This window comes from Silene latifolia, unplaced genomic scaffold, assembly GCF_048544455.1.
Source record: "Silene latifolia isolate original U9 population unplaced genomic scaffold, ASM4854445v1 scaffold_106, whole genome shotgun sequence".
Taxonomy (NCBI): domain Eukaryota; kingdom Viridiplantae; phylum Streptophyta; class Magnoliopsida; order Caryophyllales; family Caryophyllaceae; genus Silene; species Silene latifolia.
In genome coordinates, this window is record NW_027413125.1 from 2,424,071 (window position 1) to 2,438,308 (window position 14,238).

Here is a 14,238-nt window from a genome sequence, read left to right on the forward strand (position 1 = left end):
GTGCATTAGTCAATGTGACTCGTTGTGTGAACCATTTATCTTTGTTCATTAGTCCTTGCGACTCGTTGTGTTAAACAATTGTACTTATTCATTAGTCCATGTGACTCATTGTGTGAACCATTTCTCCTTGTTCATTAGCCCTTGTGACTCGTTGTGTTAAACAATTGAATTTGTTCAATAGTCCATATGACTCGTGGTATGAGCCATTTGTCCTTGTTTATTAGCCCTTGTGACTCGTTGTGTTAAACAATTGTAATTGTGCATTAGTCCATGTGACTCGTTGTGTGAACCATTTATCTTTGTTCATTAGTTCTTGCGACTCGTTGTGTTAAACAATTGTACTTGTCAATTAGTCCTTGTGACTCGTTGTGTGAACTATTTGTCCTTGTTCATTAGTTTTCGTGACTCGTTATGTTAAACAGTTGTAATTGTCCATTAGTCCATGTGACTCATTGTGTGAACCATTTGTCCTTGTTCATTAGTTCTTGTGACTCCTTGTGTTAAACAATTGTACTTGTTCTTTAGTCCATGTGACTCGTTGTGTGAACCATTTGTCCTTGTTCATTAGCCCCTGTGACTCGTTGTGTGAACCATTTGTCCTTGTTTATTAGTAAATGTGACTCGTTGTGTGAACCATTTGTCCTTGTTCATTAGTCCTTGTGACTCGTTGTGTTAAACAATTGTACTTGCTCATTAGTCCATTTGACTCGTTGGGTGAACCGTTTGTCCTCGTTCATTAGTCCTTGTGACTTGTGTGTAAACCATTTGTCTTGTTCATTAGTCCTTGTGACTCGTTGTGTTAAACAATTGTACTTGTTCATTAGTCCATGTGGCTCGTTGTGTGAACCATTTGTCCTTGTTCATTAGTCCTTGTGACTCGTTGTGTAAACCATTTATCCTTGTTCATTAGTCCTTGTGACTCGTTGTGTTAAACAATTATACTTGTTCATTAGTCCAAGTGCCTCGTGTGAACCATTTGTCCATGTTCGTCCTTGTGACATGTTGTGTAAACCATTTGTCCTTGTTCATTAGTCCTTGTGACTCGTTGTTTTAAACAATTGTACTTGTTCACTTGTCCATGTGACTCGTTGAGTGAACCATTTGTCCTCGTTCATTAGTCCTTTTGACTCGTTGTGTAAACCATTTGTCCTTGTTCTTTAGTCCTTGTGACTCGTTGTGTTAAAATAATTGTACTTGTTCACTAGTCCATGTGACTCGTTGTGTGAACAATTTGTCCTTGTTCATTAGCCCTTTTGACTCGTTGTGTGAACAATTTATCCTTGTTTATTAGTAAATGTGACTCGTGTGAACCATTTGTCCTTGTTCATTAGTCTTCGTGACTCGTTATGTTAAGCAATTGTAATTGTTCATTAGTCCATGTGACTCGTTGTGTGAACCATTTGTCCTTGTTCATTAGTCCTTGTGACTCGTTGTGTTAAACAATTGTACTTGTTCATTAGTCCATGTGACTCGTGGTGTGAACCATTTGTCGTTGTTCATTGGTCCTTGTGACTCATTGTGTAAACCATTTATCCTTGTTCATTAGTCCTTGTGACTCGTTGTGTTAAACAATTATACTTGTTTATTAGTCCAAGTGCCTCGTGTGAACCATTTGTCCATGTTCGTCCTTGTGACATGTTGTGTAAACCATTTGTCCTTGTTCATTAGTCCTTGTGACTCATTGTGTTAAACAATTGTACTTGTTCACTTGTCTATGTGACTCGTTGAGTGAACCATTTGTCCTCGTTCATTAGTCCTTGTGACTCGTTGTGTAAACCATTTGTCCTTGTTCTTTAGTCCTTGTGACTCGTTGTGTTAAAATAATTGTACTTGTTCATTAGCCCTTGTGACTCGTTGTGTGAACCGTTTGTCCTTATTCATTAGCTTTTGTGACTCATTGTGTGATCCATTTGCCCTTGTTTATTAGTAAATGTGACTCGTTGTGTGAACCATTTGTTCTTGTTCATTAGTCCTTGTGACTCCGTGTGTTAAACAATTGTACTTGTTCATTAGTCCATGTGACTCGTTGTGTGAACTTTGTCCTTGTTCATTAGCCCTTGTGACTCGTCGTGTGAACAATTTATCCTTGTTTATTAGTAAATGTGACTCGTTGTGTGAACCATTTGTCCTTGTTCAATAGTCTTTGTGACTCGTTGTGTTAAACAATTGTAATTGTTCATTAGTCCTTGTGACTCGTTGTGTGAACCGTTTGTCCTTGTTCATTAGTCCTTGTGACTCGTTGTGTTAAACAATTGTACTTGCTCATTAGTCCATTTGACTCGTTGGGTGAACCGTTTGTCCTCGTTCATTAGTCCTTGTGACTCGTTGTGTGAACTATTTGTCCTTGTTCATTAGTCCTTGTGACTCGTTGTGTTAAACTATTATACTTGTTCATTAGTCCAAGTGCCTCGTTTGAACCATTTGTCCATGTTCATTAGTCCTTGTGACATGTTGTGTAAACCATTTGTCCTTGTTCATTAGTCCTTGTGACTTGTTGTGTTAAACAATTGTACTTGTTCAGTTGTCCATGTGACTCGTTGGGTGAACTATTTGTCCTCGTTCATTAGTCGTTGTGACTCGTTGTGTAAACCATTTGTCCTTGTTCTTTAGTCCTTGTGACTCGTTGTGTTAAAATAATTTTACTTGTTCACTAGTCCATGTGACTCGTTGTGTGAACTATTTGTCCTTGTTCATTAGCCCTTGTGACTCGTTGTGTGAACAATTTATCCTTGTTTATTAGTAAATGTGACTCGTTGTGTGAACCATTTGTCCTTGTTCATTAGTTCTTGTGACTTCTTGTGTTAAACAATTAGACTAGTTCATTAGTCCATGTGACTCGTTGTGTGAACCATTTGTCCTTGTTCAATAGTCTTTGTTACTCGTTGTGTTAAACAATTTTAATTGTTCATTAGTCTTTGTGACTCGTTGTGTGAACCGTTTGTCCTTGTTCATTAGTCCTTGTGACTCGTTGATTGTACTTGTTCATTAGTCCATGTGATTCGTTGTGTGCACCATTTGTCCTTATTCATTAGCTTTTGTGACTCATTGTGTGATCCATTTGTCCTTGTTTATTAGTAAATGTGACTCGTTGTGTGAACCATTTGTTCTTGTTCATTAGTCCTTGTGACTCCGTGTGTTAAACAATTGTACTTGTTCATTAGTCCATGTGACTCGTTGTGTGAACCATTTGTCCTTGTTCGTTAGCCCTTGTGACTTGTTGTGTTTAACAATTGTATTTGTTCATTAGTCCATGTGACTCGTGGTGTGAGCCATTTGTCCTTGTTCATTAGTCCTTGTGACTCGTTGTGTTAAACAATTGTAATTGTGCATTAGTCCATGTGACTCGTTGTGTGAACCATTTATCTTTGTTCATTAGTCCTTGCGACTCGTTGTGAAACAATTGTACTTATTCATTAGTCCATGTGACTCGTTGTGTGAACCATTTCTCCTTGTTCATTAGCCCTTGTGACTCGTTGTGTTAAACAATTGAATTTGTTCATTAGTCCATATGACTCGTGGTATGAGCCGTGGTATGAGCCATTTGTCCTTGTTCATTAGCCCTTGTGACTCGTTGTGTTAAAAAATTGTAATTGTGCATTAGTCCATGTGACTCGTTGTCTGAACCATTTATCTTTGTTCATTAGTCCTTGCGACTCGTTGTGTTAAACAATTGTACTTGTCAATTAGTCCTTGTGACTCGTTGTGTGAACTATTTGTTCTTGTTCATTAGTCTTCGTGACTCGTTATGTTAAACAGTTGTAATTGTCCATTAGTCCACGTGACTCGTTGTGTGAACCATTTGTCCTTGTTCATTAGTTCTTGTGACTCCTTGTGTTAAACAATTGTACTTGTTCTTTAGTCCATGTGACTCGTTGTGTGAACCATTTGTCCTTGTTCATTAGCCCTTGTGACTCGTTGTGTGAACCATTTGTCCTTGTTTATTAGTAAATGTGACTCGTTGTGTGAACTATTTGTCCTTGTTAATTAGTCCTTGTGACTCGCTGTGTTAAACAATTGTACTTGTTCATTTGTCCATGTGACTCGTTGTGCGAACCAATTGTCCTTGTTCATTACTCCTTGTGACTCGTTGTGTTAAACAATTGTACATGTTCATTACTCCATGTGACTCGTTGTGTGATCCATTTGTCCTTGTTCATTAGGTCTTGTCACTAGTTGTGTTAAACAATTATACTTGTTCTTTAGTCAAAGTGACTCGTTGTGTGAACTATTTGTCCTTGTTCATTAGTCCTGGTGACTCGTTGTGTTAAACAATTATACTTGTTCATTAGTCCAAGTGCCTCGTGTGAACCATTTGTCCATGTTCATTAGTCCTTGTGACATGTTGTGTAAACCATTTGTCGTTGTTCATTAGTCCTTGTGACTCGTTGTGTTAAACAATTGTACTTGTTCACTTGTCCATGTGACTCGTTGGGTGAACCATTTGTCCTCGTTCATTAGTCCTTGTGACTCGTTGTGTAAACCATTTGTCCTTGTTCTTTAGTCCTTGTGACTCGTTGTGTTAAAATAATTGTACTTGTTCACTAGTCTATGTGACTCGTTGTGTGAACTATTTGTCCTTGTTCATTAGCCCTTGTGACTCGTTGTGTGAACAATTTATCCTTGTTTATAAGTAAATGTGACTCGTTGTGTGAACCATTTGTCCTTGTTCATTAGTCTTCGTGACTCGTTATGTTAAGCAATTGTAATTGTTCATTAGTCCATGTGACTCGTTGTGTGAACCATTTGTCCTTGTTCATTAGTCCTTGTGACTCGTTGTGTTAAACAATTGTACTTTTTCATTAGTCCATGTGACTCGTTGTGTGAACCATTTGTCCTTGTTCAATAGCTATCATACTTCTATCAAGATGTCATCTTATGAAGCTTTGTATCGTAGGAAGTGCCGTAGTCCGGTCTGTTGGGATCAGGTCCAAAATGCTCATGTGTTGGGACCCGATTTGGTGATTGAGACCATCAATCAGGTTCAGATCATTCGAGAGCGTATGAAAACCGCTCAAGACCGACAAAAATCTTATGCCGATGTCCATCGTCGACCACTTGCCTTTGAAGTTGATGATCGAGTGTTCCTTAAGGTATCACCTATGAAAGGGGTGAAACGGTTTGGTGTAAAAGGAAAGCTGAGTCCCAAATACATTGGACCTTTCCGTGTACTTGAGAAGATTGGCCCCGTTGCTTACCGTTTGGAGTTGCCCCCGAATTTGGGCAAGGTTCATAATGTCTCCCATGTATCTCAGTTGAGGAAGTACATTAGTGATCCGAGCCATGTTATTCAAGAAGAAATCCCAGATTTGGAACCCAACTTGGCTTTGGAAGAAAGGCCGATCCGAATCCTCGAAAGGGCAAACAAGCAACTTAGAAACAAAGTGATGCCCCTAGTTCGTATACTTTGGCGTTGTGGAAATGTCGAAGAAGAAACTTGGGAGCCAGAATCCTCTATGTTAGCTAAATATCCCGAACTTTTCTCGTGAGGTACTTTCCGTTCCTTTATCAATTCTTGTGAGTTTAGCTATCCTTTCGAGTGTTCCCTCTCCTTCTCTTAAATACTCTCCGCGTTAGTAGTCCTTGCTTAGTTGTTTAAAAGTCGTAGTTAGAGTTTGGTCATAGCTAGTGGAGTTATTATCCTTATTATAGAGTTTCGAACTAAAAATTTTTGGAAATGTTTTAATGTTTTCCACTGGTTTTAACGTCAATGAGTGGTAAAGCTCGTTATTGGAGACGTCCGATAATTGGTTTTCTCATTTGTTGGTGTAAAAATATATATTTTTATGTCTTTGATTTGGAATGTTGATGTTCTTGAACGGCCGACGAGGATATTCCGTTCCATTGAAAAGACACTTATATTTCATACATTCATATTCTGAAGATTCATATTCTGGAGATTTTGTTTTCTTGATTTTAAAGAGATAGACCTACATATATACAATGTTCCTTCTTCTAAGTTTCGGGGACGAAACTTCTTAAAAGGAGGGATGATTGTAACACCCCGTAAATTTGAAGACCTTTATTATATTTTAAGAGTAATATTTTAATCTATTTTAAGTTAATATTAATTTATTTGAAATAAAATTTATTTGATAAAATATAATCTTATTTTATTTTGAAGAAATGTAATTATTTTTGATAGTTTAGAAATGTTTAAAAGTGATTTAAACTATATTTAAACCTTTTCCCTTGATAAAATAGATTTCGGATAAAATTCGTAAAATTGGGATTTTCCCATTTCTTACGGTCGTTGGGTAAACGAGTTTGGATATTGGGCATATGAGTACTTAATCTTTTAGTAAAATCGTGTTTAAGAACTTTACTTTTCTCGGAAATCGCGTTCGACGAATATTTTAATTTAAAAGTCGAAACGAACCAAAACGTAAACAAATGACCCATCTCCCCATGTCTTTGGCTGGCCACCTACCCTCCATTTGTCCCCTCTTCCAATTTTCATTTCCTCCATAACTCAATCTATCTCCTCCTTCTCTCAAACACCAAAAACCCACTAAAAATCCTTCTTACAATCCCTAAATCCACCATAAATCCTTCATTTCTCCACCAATTTGCATAAAAATTATATATTTGGAATCCTCTTTTCATCCTTCATCTATTAGTAAGCTTTATTTTCATTTCCCCCAATTTTTGTTTAAGACACTTTTTTTTAGGGTTTCGAATTTAAGCTTAATAATTGTGTTTTTGTTGTTCTTATAGGTGAAGAATTTGAACAAGAGTTAGGTAACTCATATGTTGTTGAAGATGAAGAGTAATTTTGGGTTTTAGAAGCTTTCTCAAGTTATTACTTGTCTCTTTGCTAGCTTAAGGTAACTATTCCGAGTTACTCGACGAATTAATGTCACATTAGTAGTTGTATTTGTTGTTGTTTGAGACGATCTTGTTGATAAATGAATGAATGGAGTAAGATGAGTATGATTATGTTTAATTTATGTTAACCATTTGTATATTATTGTTTAGAACAAATTTGGATGAGTAATTATGTGTTGTGACAAGTCCGCGTGTTGGCTGGAACGCGTCAGTACCGGACCGAGACGTTTTCCAATGTTTCCAAAAATATGACAGATTGAACGGCGTCGAAAAATTAGGTGGTTTAGCCACTTGAATCACTCAATTCGGAGTCCGTATGAGTAAATGACGTCGTTTTATCGATAAAATTTATAGAAAAGGTACTGTTCACAGACCCGTGGTACTGTTCACAGCAGTGAAACAGGCCCGTGACGGGCCGCGGCAGGCCCGTGCTTGACCCGGGGTCGGTCCGTGACTTTGGGGTCGGGTTTTGGGCTTTAATGTTGAATGTTTGAGTTCTTTGGAGTATGTATTTAAGCATGGTGGTACTTTTAGCATGTGATTAGTTTTATTATGCTAAAATTATGTTGAATTAGCCATTTTTGTAAATTAAAATAAAGTCTTTAGTTTGATAGCATTCACATGTTAAGAATTGAAGTTTAGCATGAGAATGACATTGTGATAATTATTATGATTTGGGCCAAAAGTAGGCCAAGACTCTGAGCTGGGCCAGATTGACCAAACGACAAACTAGGTTTAAACCGGTCAGCCTCGATTTGACCAATGACCCGTCGCGGGACTAGGGTCGAGGGTTTGTCTTTGAGGTGAGATTGGTTGTTATTGGATGTTTTATGTTATGCCTTGATATTTGTAATTATCATTTCACATGTTGGTTGTTGGATGAATTGGTTGCCTTATACTTGAGTCTTCTTGCCTTGTTGCCATGTTAGTTTATTCTCACGGATTATAATATTGATGGTTAGCTATAATTTGGTTATTGATGACATTGAGGATATGGCTGGATTGTCTGCTGAATAGACATTTATATAGCCTTTCACATGATAGAATGTTAGCATTATGTTTGAAAGTTGGACTCTTTGCCCCTCTTATGGTTAAGTGGGTGTCCTACTTGTCTTAAGTGTTGTAGGCTAAAGCATTCAGTTGGGACTAGGTCCTAGGTGAGTGACTTCGGTCGATGTCATAGATAGGCCCTTATAGTCTTTGACGAGTGTATGTTCACAGCTTAATAGCCTTTGTGTCTTAGCTTGGTGGGCTTATATCCAAGTTAGGGCATGACCTCCTGACGTACTCTTAGAAGTATGTGGTCAGCTTAAGTACTAGCCAACCCTTTGGTGGACTCCTTAGGGGTACTCATGTGTGTGATCATGGGTCTTGGATGCGGTATTTTCCGCATGTCGCTAGGTCTGCGCAGGTTTAGGACTAGGGTGTTTACCTTACCTCGTGGTATAGACTCGAGATTCTGAGTGACTATTATTTTGTACTAGGAACTTATGCCTGTCTCTAGATATATTTTCCTTTCTTGTTGATGATTCTATGAATCATAGAAGGTGAGATGCAAGCCGGCTATGGTTGATAGAGTTTGGATTCCTGGATGTTATGTGATTCACATGATAGTCTAGTATGAGTCGGTTTAGTATTCACATGCTAGGACTATGTGTTGTTTTATTGTTGTTCACATGATAAGCACAATTGTCTAGCATCTATATGCTAAGGCTATGTGTTATTCATATTCATATTCTTATGTTACATGTTATATTAATTATGACATTTCGTGGCTGGGAGAACTCGGAGTTACTCCCCACTGACTGTGGCTTTCGTATTTGTATAAAATGCGATTGACAGGTAGGTGATGCATATATGGGGTACATGGACGAGCTAGCGAGCAAAGTAACCTTGGGACCTAGATTGGCTTTATTTTATTGTGACCCTTGAACACTTTTTATGTCATATACTTTTTAGGGACATATGTCTCCCTTTTTCATACTTGGGTTGTATAACTTTATTTCGCGACTTTAGCGATGTTTTATTTTTGAGGTTTATTTTGGACCTTGCATGTTTGACACCTTCCCATTTGGATATTTTTATAACAGGTTCAGGTTTTAAAAATTACAGGTTTTTACCCAAATGAACCTATTACAAACATATCCATGCAGTTTTTATCTAGAATTATGTGTTTACTTTTCCGCAATAAATGAGGGTGTCAGTCACAGTGACTCGTTGTGTGAACCATTTGTCCTTGTTCAATAGTCTTTGTGACTCGTTGTGTTAAACAATTGTAATTGTTCATTAGTCCTTGTGACTCGTTGTGTGAACCGTTTGTCTTTGTTCATTAGTCCTTGTGACTCGTTGTGTTAAACAATTGTACTTGCTCATTAATTCATTTGACTCGTTGGGTGAACCGTTTGTGATACGATATTGATTGCTGAGGAAGTTAACTTAGATTTGGAGCAGTTAAATGAAACAGTCCCGCGGACTGTTGGATCCATCGCTATTTGGTGCCAAGTCCGAGTCAGCCAAAGGAGTCGTGTGTTTACTTGGGCTCCAAGTATAGTCTTACCTTGGAGGCCAAGCAACAAAGACCGAGTGTGGAGAAGCAAGGAAACGTGCATAGGCAAGCACAAAGTCGGTTGCCATATCTTTCCTTATTTAAGTTTTCCTAATTAGTAGTCTATCCGGTTTTAGGAAAGTTTCCAATTTTCTTAAAATCTGGTTTAGTTAATTATTTCCTTGTTGTTATTTCCTTTAATTATTTTCCCTAAAAGTATTAGGATTATAATAAGGCAAATTAGCCATAGCCTATGTCGAGTAAGATTAGGGAAGTCGATTGTTTCCTTAAGTCCTCTAGGAGTCGGTCTAACTTAGTATAAATAGGGAGCTATTGTATCCTTATTTCATCATCCAAGAATTATCAATAAACTTGCAAAGTTTCGTTTACATTGTGTAAGCATAGGTTCGACGAGTTTCGTTCCGAATTTCGTTATTGTTTGACGCGTTTTCGAACATTAACATGAGTTATAATCAATAGGTCTTGATTATAATTCACCATCGGTTGAGCTATAGGTCTAGCTCAAGCAAATATCCTTTTATTTTCTTGTTTCGTTTATATCACAAAAAACACATAAAAATTACTAAGTTCTCGTTCTGAATCAGACAGTTCAATAAACCGTTCAAATCTTATAAATCGACAATCGGACGGTCTTGACCTTTGTCCGGTTTTGTTAATTCACGCAACTCTAACGAATCTTATTCTTTTGAGTAATTTTCGTATCATTTGGCATCAGAGAACAGGTTTGTTGATCCAAGACGGTGATCATGGATTTTAATGATCCAAATTTTCTTCAAAATCTCCAAGAGGCTTTAAAGAACATCAACTTTACCCCAGGACAACGTATGCAACCACGGAGAGAACCGGTCAAGTACATGGATGAGTTCAAAATCAATGAACTTCCAGAGTTTGTTGGTGGCACGAATCCCGAGGAATATTTTGAATGGGAAAGACAGATGGTGAGGATGTTCGACTTCAAGGACATTGATGATGAGAAGCGTTGCAAATATGCAATCTTGAAGCTACGCAAGAATGCATCTTTATGGTATGAAAGTTTGAAGGCTGCTAGGGCACGTGAAGGGAAGGAAAAGCTAGCTTCGTGGGAGTCTTTAAAACGTAAGCTACGAAAGAGGTTTGTTCCCAAAACTCATAAGATTGATTTATATCGTAAATTGGATGAGTTAATGCAAGGGAGCTTGAGTATTGCCGATTATATTGCTGAATTTGAAAGAATAACCCTTATGAGTGAAGTAGAGGAGATTGAGGAACAAAAGATGGCTCGTTTCTTTCGAGGGTTAAACCTTAATATTGCTCATGCGGTCGAGATGCACCCTTATTCTTCTTTCGATATGTTATGTGATCTTTGTATCAAGGCGGAAGGGCAAAATAAGACTAAACGTGCTTATGTGAGTAACTCATCGAAAGTTAATCCTTGGAGTAAACCTGATTTGTCTAAGAATATGGGAGCTAGTTCGAGTTCTAGTTCGAAACCCACTGTTCCAAAGCAAACACGATCACTCAAACAGTCCCTAAGACTGTTCGGACGCCTAAAGAAAAGAGTTTGGCTCTTTTGTTCGTTGTTTTAAGTGTCAAGGTTTTGGACACTTTCAGAATGCTTGTCCTAACAAACGAAATATCACATTGCGAGAGGCCGTGGATGTTCGTGATGAGTTATTTGAAGAAGACAACGAAGATGGGTTGCTTCTATTGAATGAAGCCGAAGAGGGAGAGGTGGATTTTGAGCCTTATGAACCACCTATGTATGATACTAATCTTGTTCTACGACGTACTTTGCAAGCTAATACAGAGCCTATTACAACGGAGCAACGAGACTAGATTTTTCATACCAAGTGTCAAGTGAAAGACAAGTGGTGTAGTGTGATTATTGACGGAGGAAGTTGCACGAATGTGGCTTCAACGGAGATGGTAGAAAAATTGGCACTCGTTACTATGGTACATACTATACCTTATAATTTACATTGGCTTGATGATGGTAGCAAAGTGAAGGTTACAAGACAGGTACGTGTTGGTTTTACAATGGGTTCTTACAAGGACGAGGTGCTTTGTGACGTTATTCCTATGGATGCTTGTCATATTCTCTTAGGACGTCCTTGGCAATTTGATCGTAATGTTAATCACAATGGAAGAAGTAATGAATATTCTTTATTGGTGAATGGCAAGAAGATAGTATTGCGTCCTATGTCCCTGGAAACAATTCGAGTTATGCACGCAAAGAAGGGTAAGAAACCAAGTTTATCTATGTTTGCTAGTGAACGAGAGGTGGAGCAAGCTATTGATGATGGTGAAATAGTATATGCATTGGTCTCAAGTGAGAGTCCTACAAAGACCATCACAACGAGTCATGAAGATGGAATACTTAAAGAACTATTGCACGAGTTTAAGGATGTTTTCCCGACGATGTACCCGGGTTTGCCTCCTATTCGTGGAATTGAACATCAAATTGATCTCGTACCAGGTGCTCCCCTTCCTAACAAGGCCGCTTATCGTAGTAATCCCGAGGAGACCAAAGAGTTACAACGTCAAATTGAAGAACTCATGGAGCGTGGCTATGTTCGTGAAAGTATGAGCCCTTGTGCCGTTCCCGCATTGCTTGTACCTAAAAAGGATGGGACGTGGAGGATGTGCATCGATAGTAGAGCGGTAAATAATATCACCATCAAATATCGCTTTCCTATTCCAAGACTTGATGATATGTTAGATGAGCTTCATGGTTCGTTCATATTTTCAAAAATCAATTTGAGAAGTGGTTATCATCAGATTCGAATGCGTGAAGGTGATGAATGGAAGACCGCGTTCAAAACGAAGCATGGTTTATATGAGTGGTTGGTAATGCCATTCGGTCTCACTAATGCCCCAAGTACCTTTATGAGATTAATGAATGAAGTTTTGAAACCATTCTTGGGACATTTTGTTGTCGTCTACTTGGACGATATTCTAATTTATAGTAAGAGTATCCAGGAGCATTTTGAACACTTACGGGCAGTGTTTGAAACACTTCAAAAACAGCAGCTATATGGCAAGGCCAAGAAGTGTACATTCTTGGTAGATAACGTGGTGTTCTTGGGTTATGTTGTCTCGAAAGATGGAGTATCGGTTGATCAAACAAAGATAGAGGCTATTCGTTCTTGGCCAAGTCCTAAAACAGTAACTGAGGTTAGATCTTTTCATGGACTTGCTTCCTTCTATCGACGTTTTATTCGTGATTTTAGTACCGTTACTAGTCCTATTACGGAGTGTATGAAGAAAGGCACATTCCATTGAAGCGAGGCTGCCCAAGGGGCGTTTGAAACAATTAAAAGGAAGCTATGTGAAGCTCCCGTGTTAGCATTACCCGACTTCTCACAACCTTTCGAAGTCGAATGCGATGCTAGTGGTGTAGGGATTGGAGCTGTTCTTATTCAAAATAAGCGACCCATTGCTTATTTCTCGGAGAAGTTAGGAGGAGCTCGACTTAATTATTCAACCTATGACAAGGAATTTTATGCTATTGTTAGGGCTCTTAATCATTGGAGTCATTATCTTCGTCCTAGTCACTTTATTTTACACTCGGATCATGAATCATTAAAACATATACATGGGCAACAAAAGTTGAATCCGAGGCATGCTAAGTGGGTTGAATTCCTACAATCATTTTATTTTTCATCGAAGTATAAGGATGGTAAGAGTAACGTTGTGGCAGATGCTCTTTCACGCCGTTATTCATTATTATCTACACTTGAAGTTCGTTTGCTAGGTTTTGAGACCTTGAAAGATTACTATATTGAAGATATTGATTTTGGAAAGATTTACAAGGAATGTCAAGATGGTTCATTCAAAGAATTCGTGATTCAAGACGGATTCCTCTTCAAAGGTAATCTTCTTTGTGTACCTAAGCATTCGGTTCGTGAATTATTGGTGCGTGAAGCACATGGAGGTGGGTTAGCTGGTCATTTTGGTGTGCAAAAGACATTGGATGTATTGAAGGAACATTTTCATTGGCCAAAGATGCAAGGAGATGTATACAACATTGTGAGCAAGTGTGTGACTTGTCATCTTATAAAAAGCAAGTTCAAGCCCGGAGAATACACCCCATTGCCGATTCCAATTAGACCATGGGAAGATGTGTTGATGGATTTCATTGTTGCTTTGCCTCGCACTCAACGAGGTAAGGATGCTATCATGGTAGTAGTTGATCGTTTCTCCAAGATGGCGCATTTTGTGGCTTGTAACAAGATGGATGACGCAAGCAATGTGGCTGATTTGTATTACAAGGAGATCGTTCGTCTACATGGAATACCAAAGACAATAGTTTCTGATCGTGATTCGAAATTTTTGAGTTACTTTTGGAACACGTTATGGAGGAAGGTTGGAACAAAGCTCTTGTTTAGTACTTCACACCATCCTCAAACAGATGGGCAAACTGAAGTTACTAACCGTATTCTTGGAACTATTTTGCGAGGATTGGTAAGCAAGACTCAAAAGGATTGGGATTTAAAATTATCACATGCCGAGTTCGCTTACAATCGTTCTCCCACGTTTGCAACAACTCACTCTCCATTTGAGGTTGTTTATGGTTTGAATCCTTACTTACCGTTAGACTTGAAACCGTTACCAAAAGATGAATTGGTGCATAAGGATGCGGAGTCAAAATTGAAGTCTATGATCAAGTTGCATGAACAAGTAAGGGAACGAATCAAAACCGTTAATGAGGCTTACAAGAAGAAATCAAACTAACATAGGAAGCCAAGGCTTTTCAATCCAGGAGATTTGGTATGGTTACATTTGAGGAAAGAAAGGTTCCTTAGCAAGAGGAAGAACAAATTAATGCCAAGGGCCGAGGGACCTTACAAAGTGATCGAGAAAGTGAA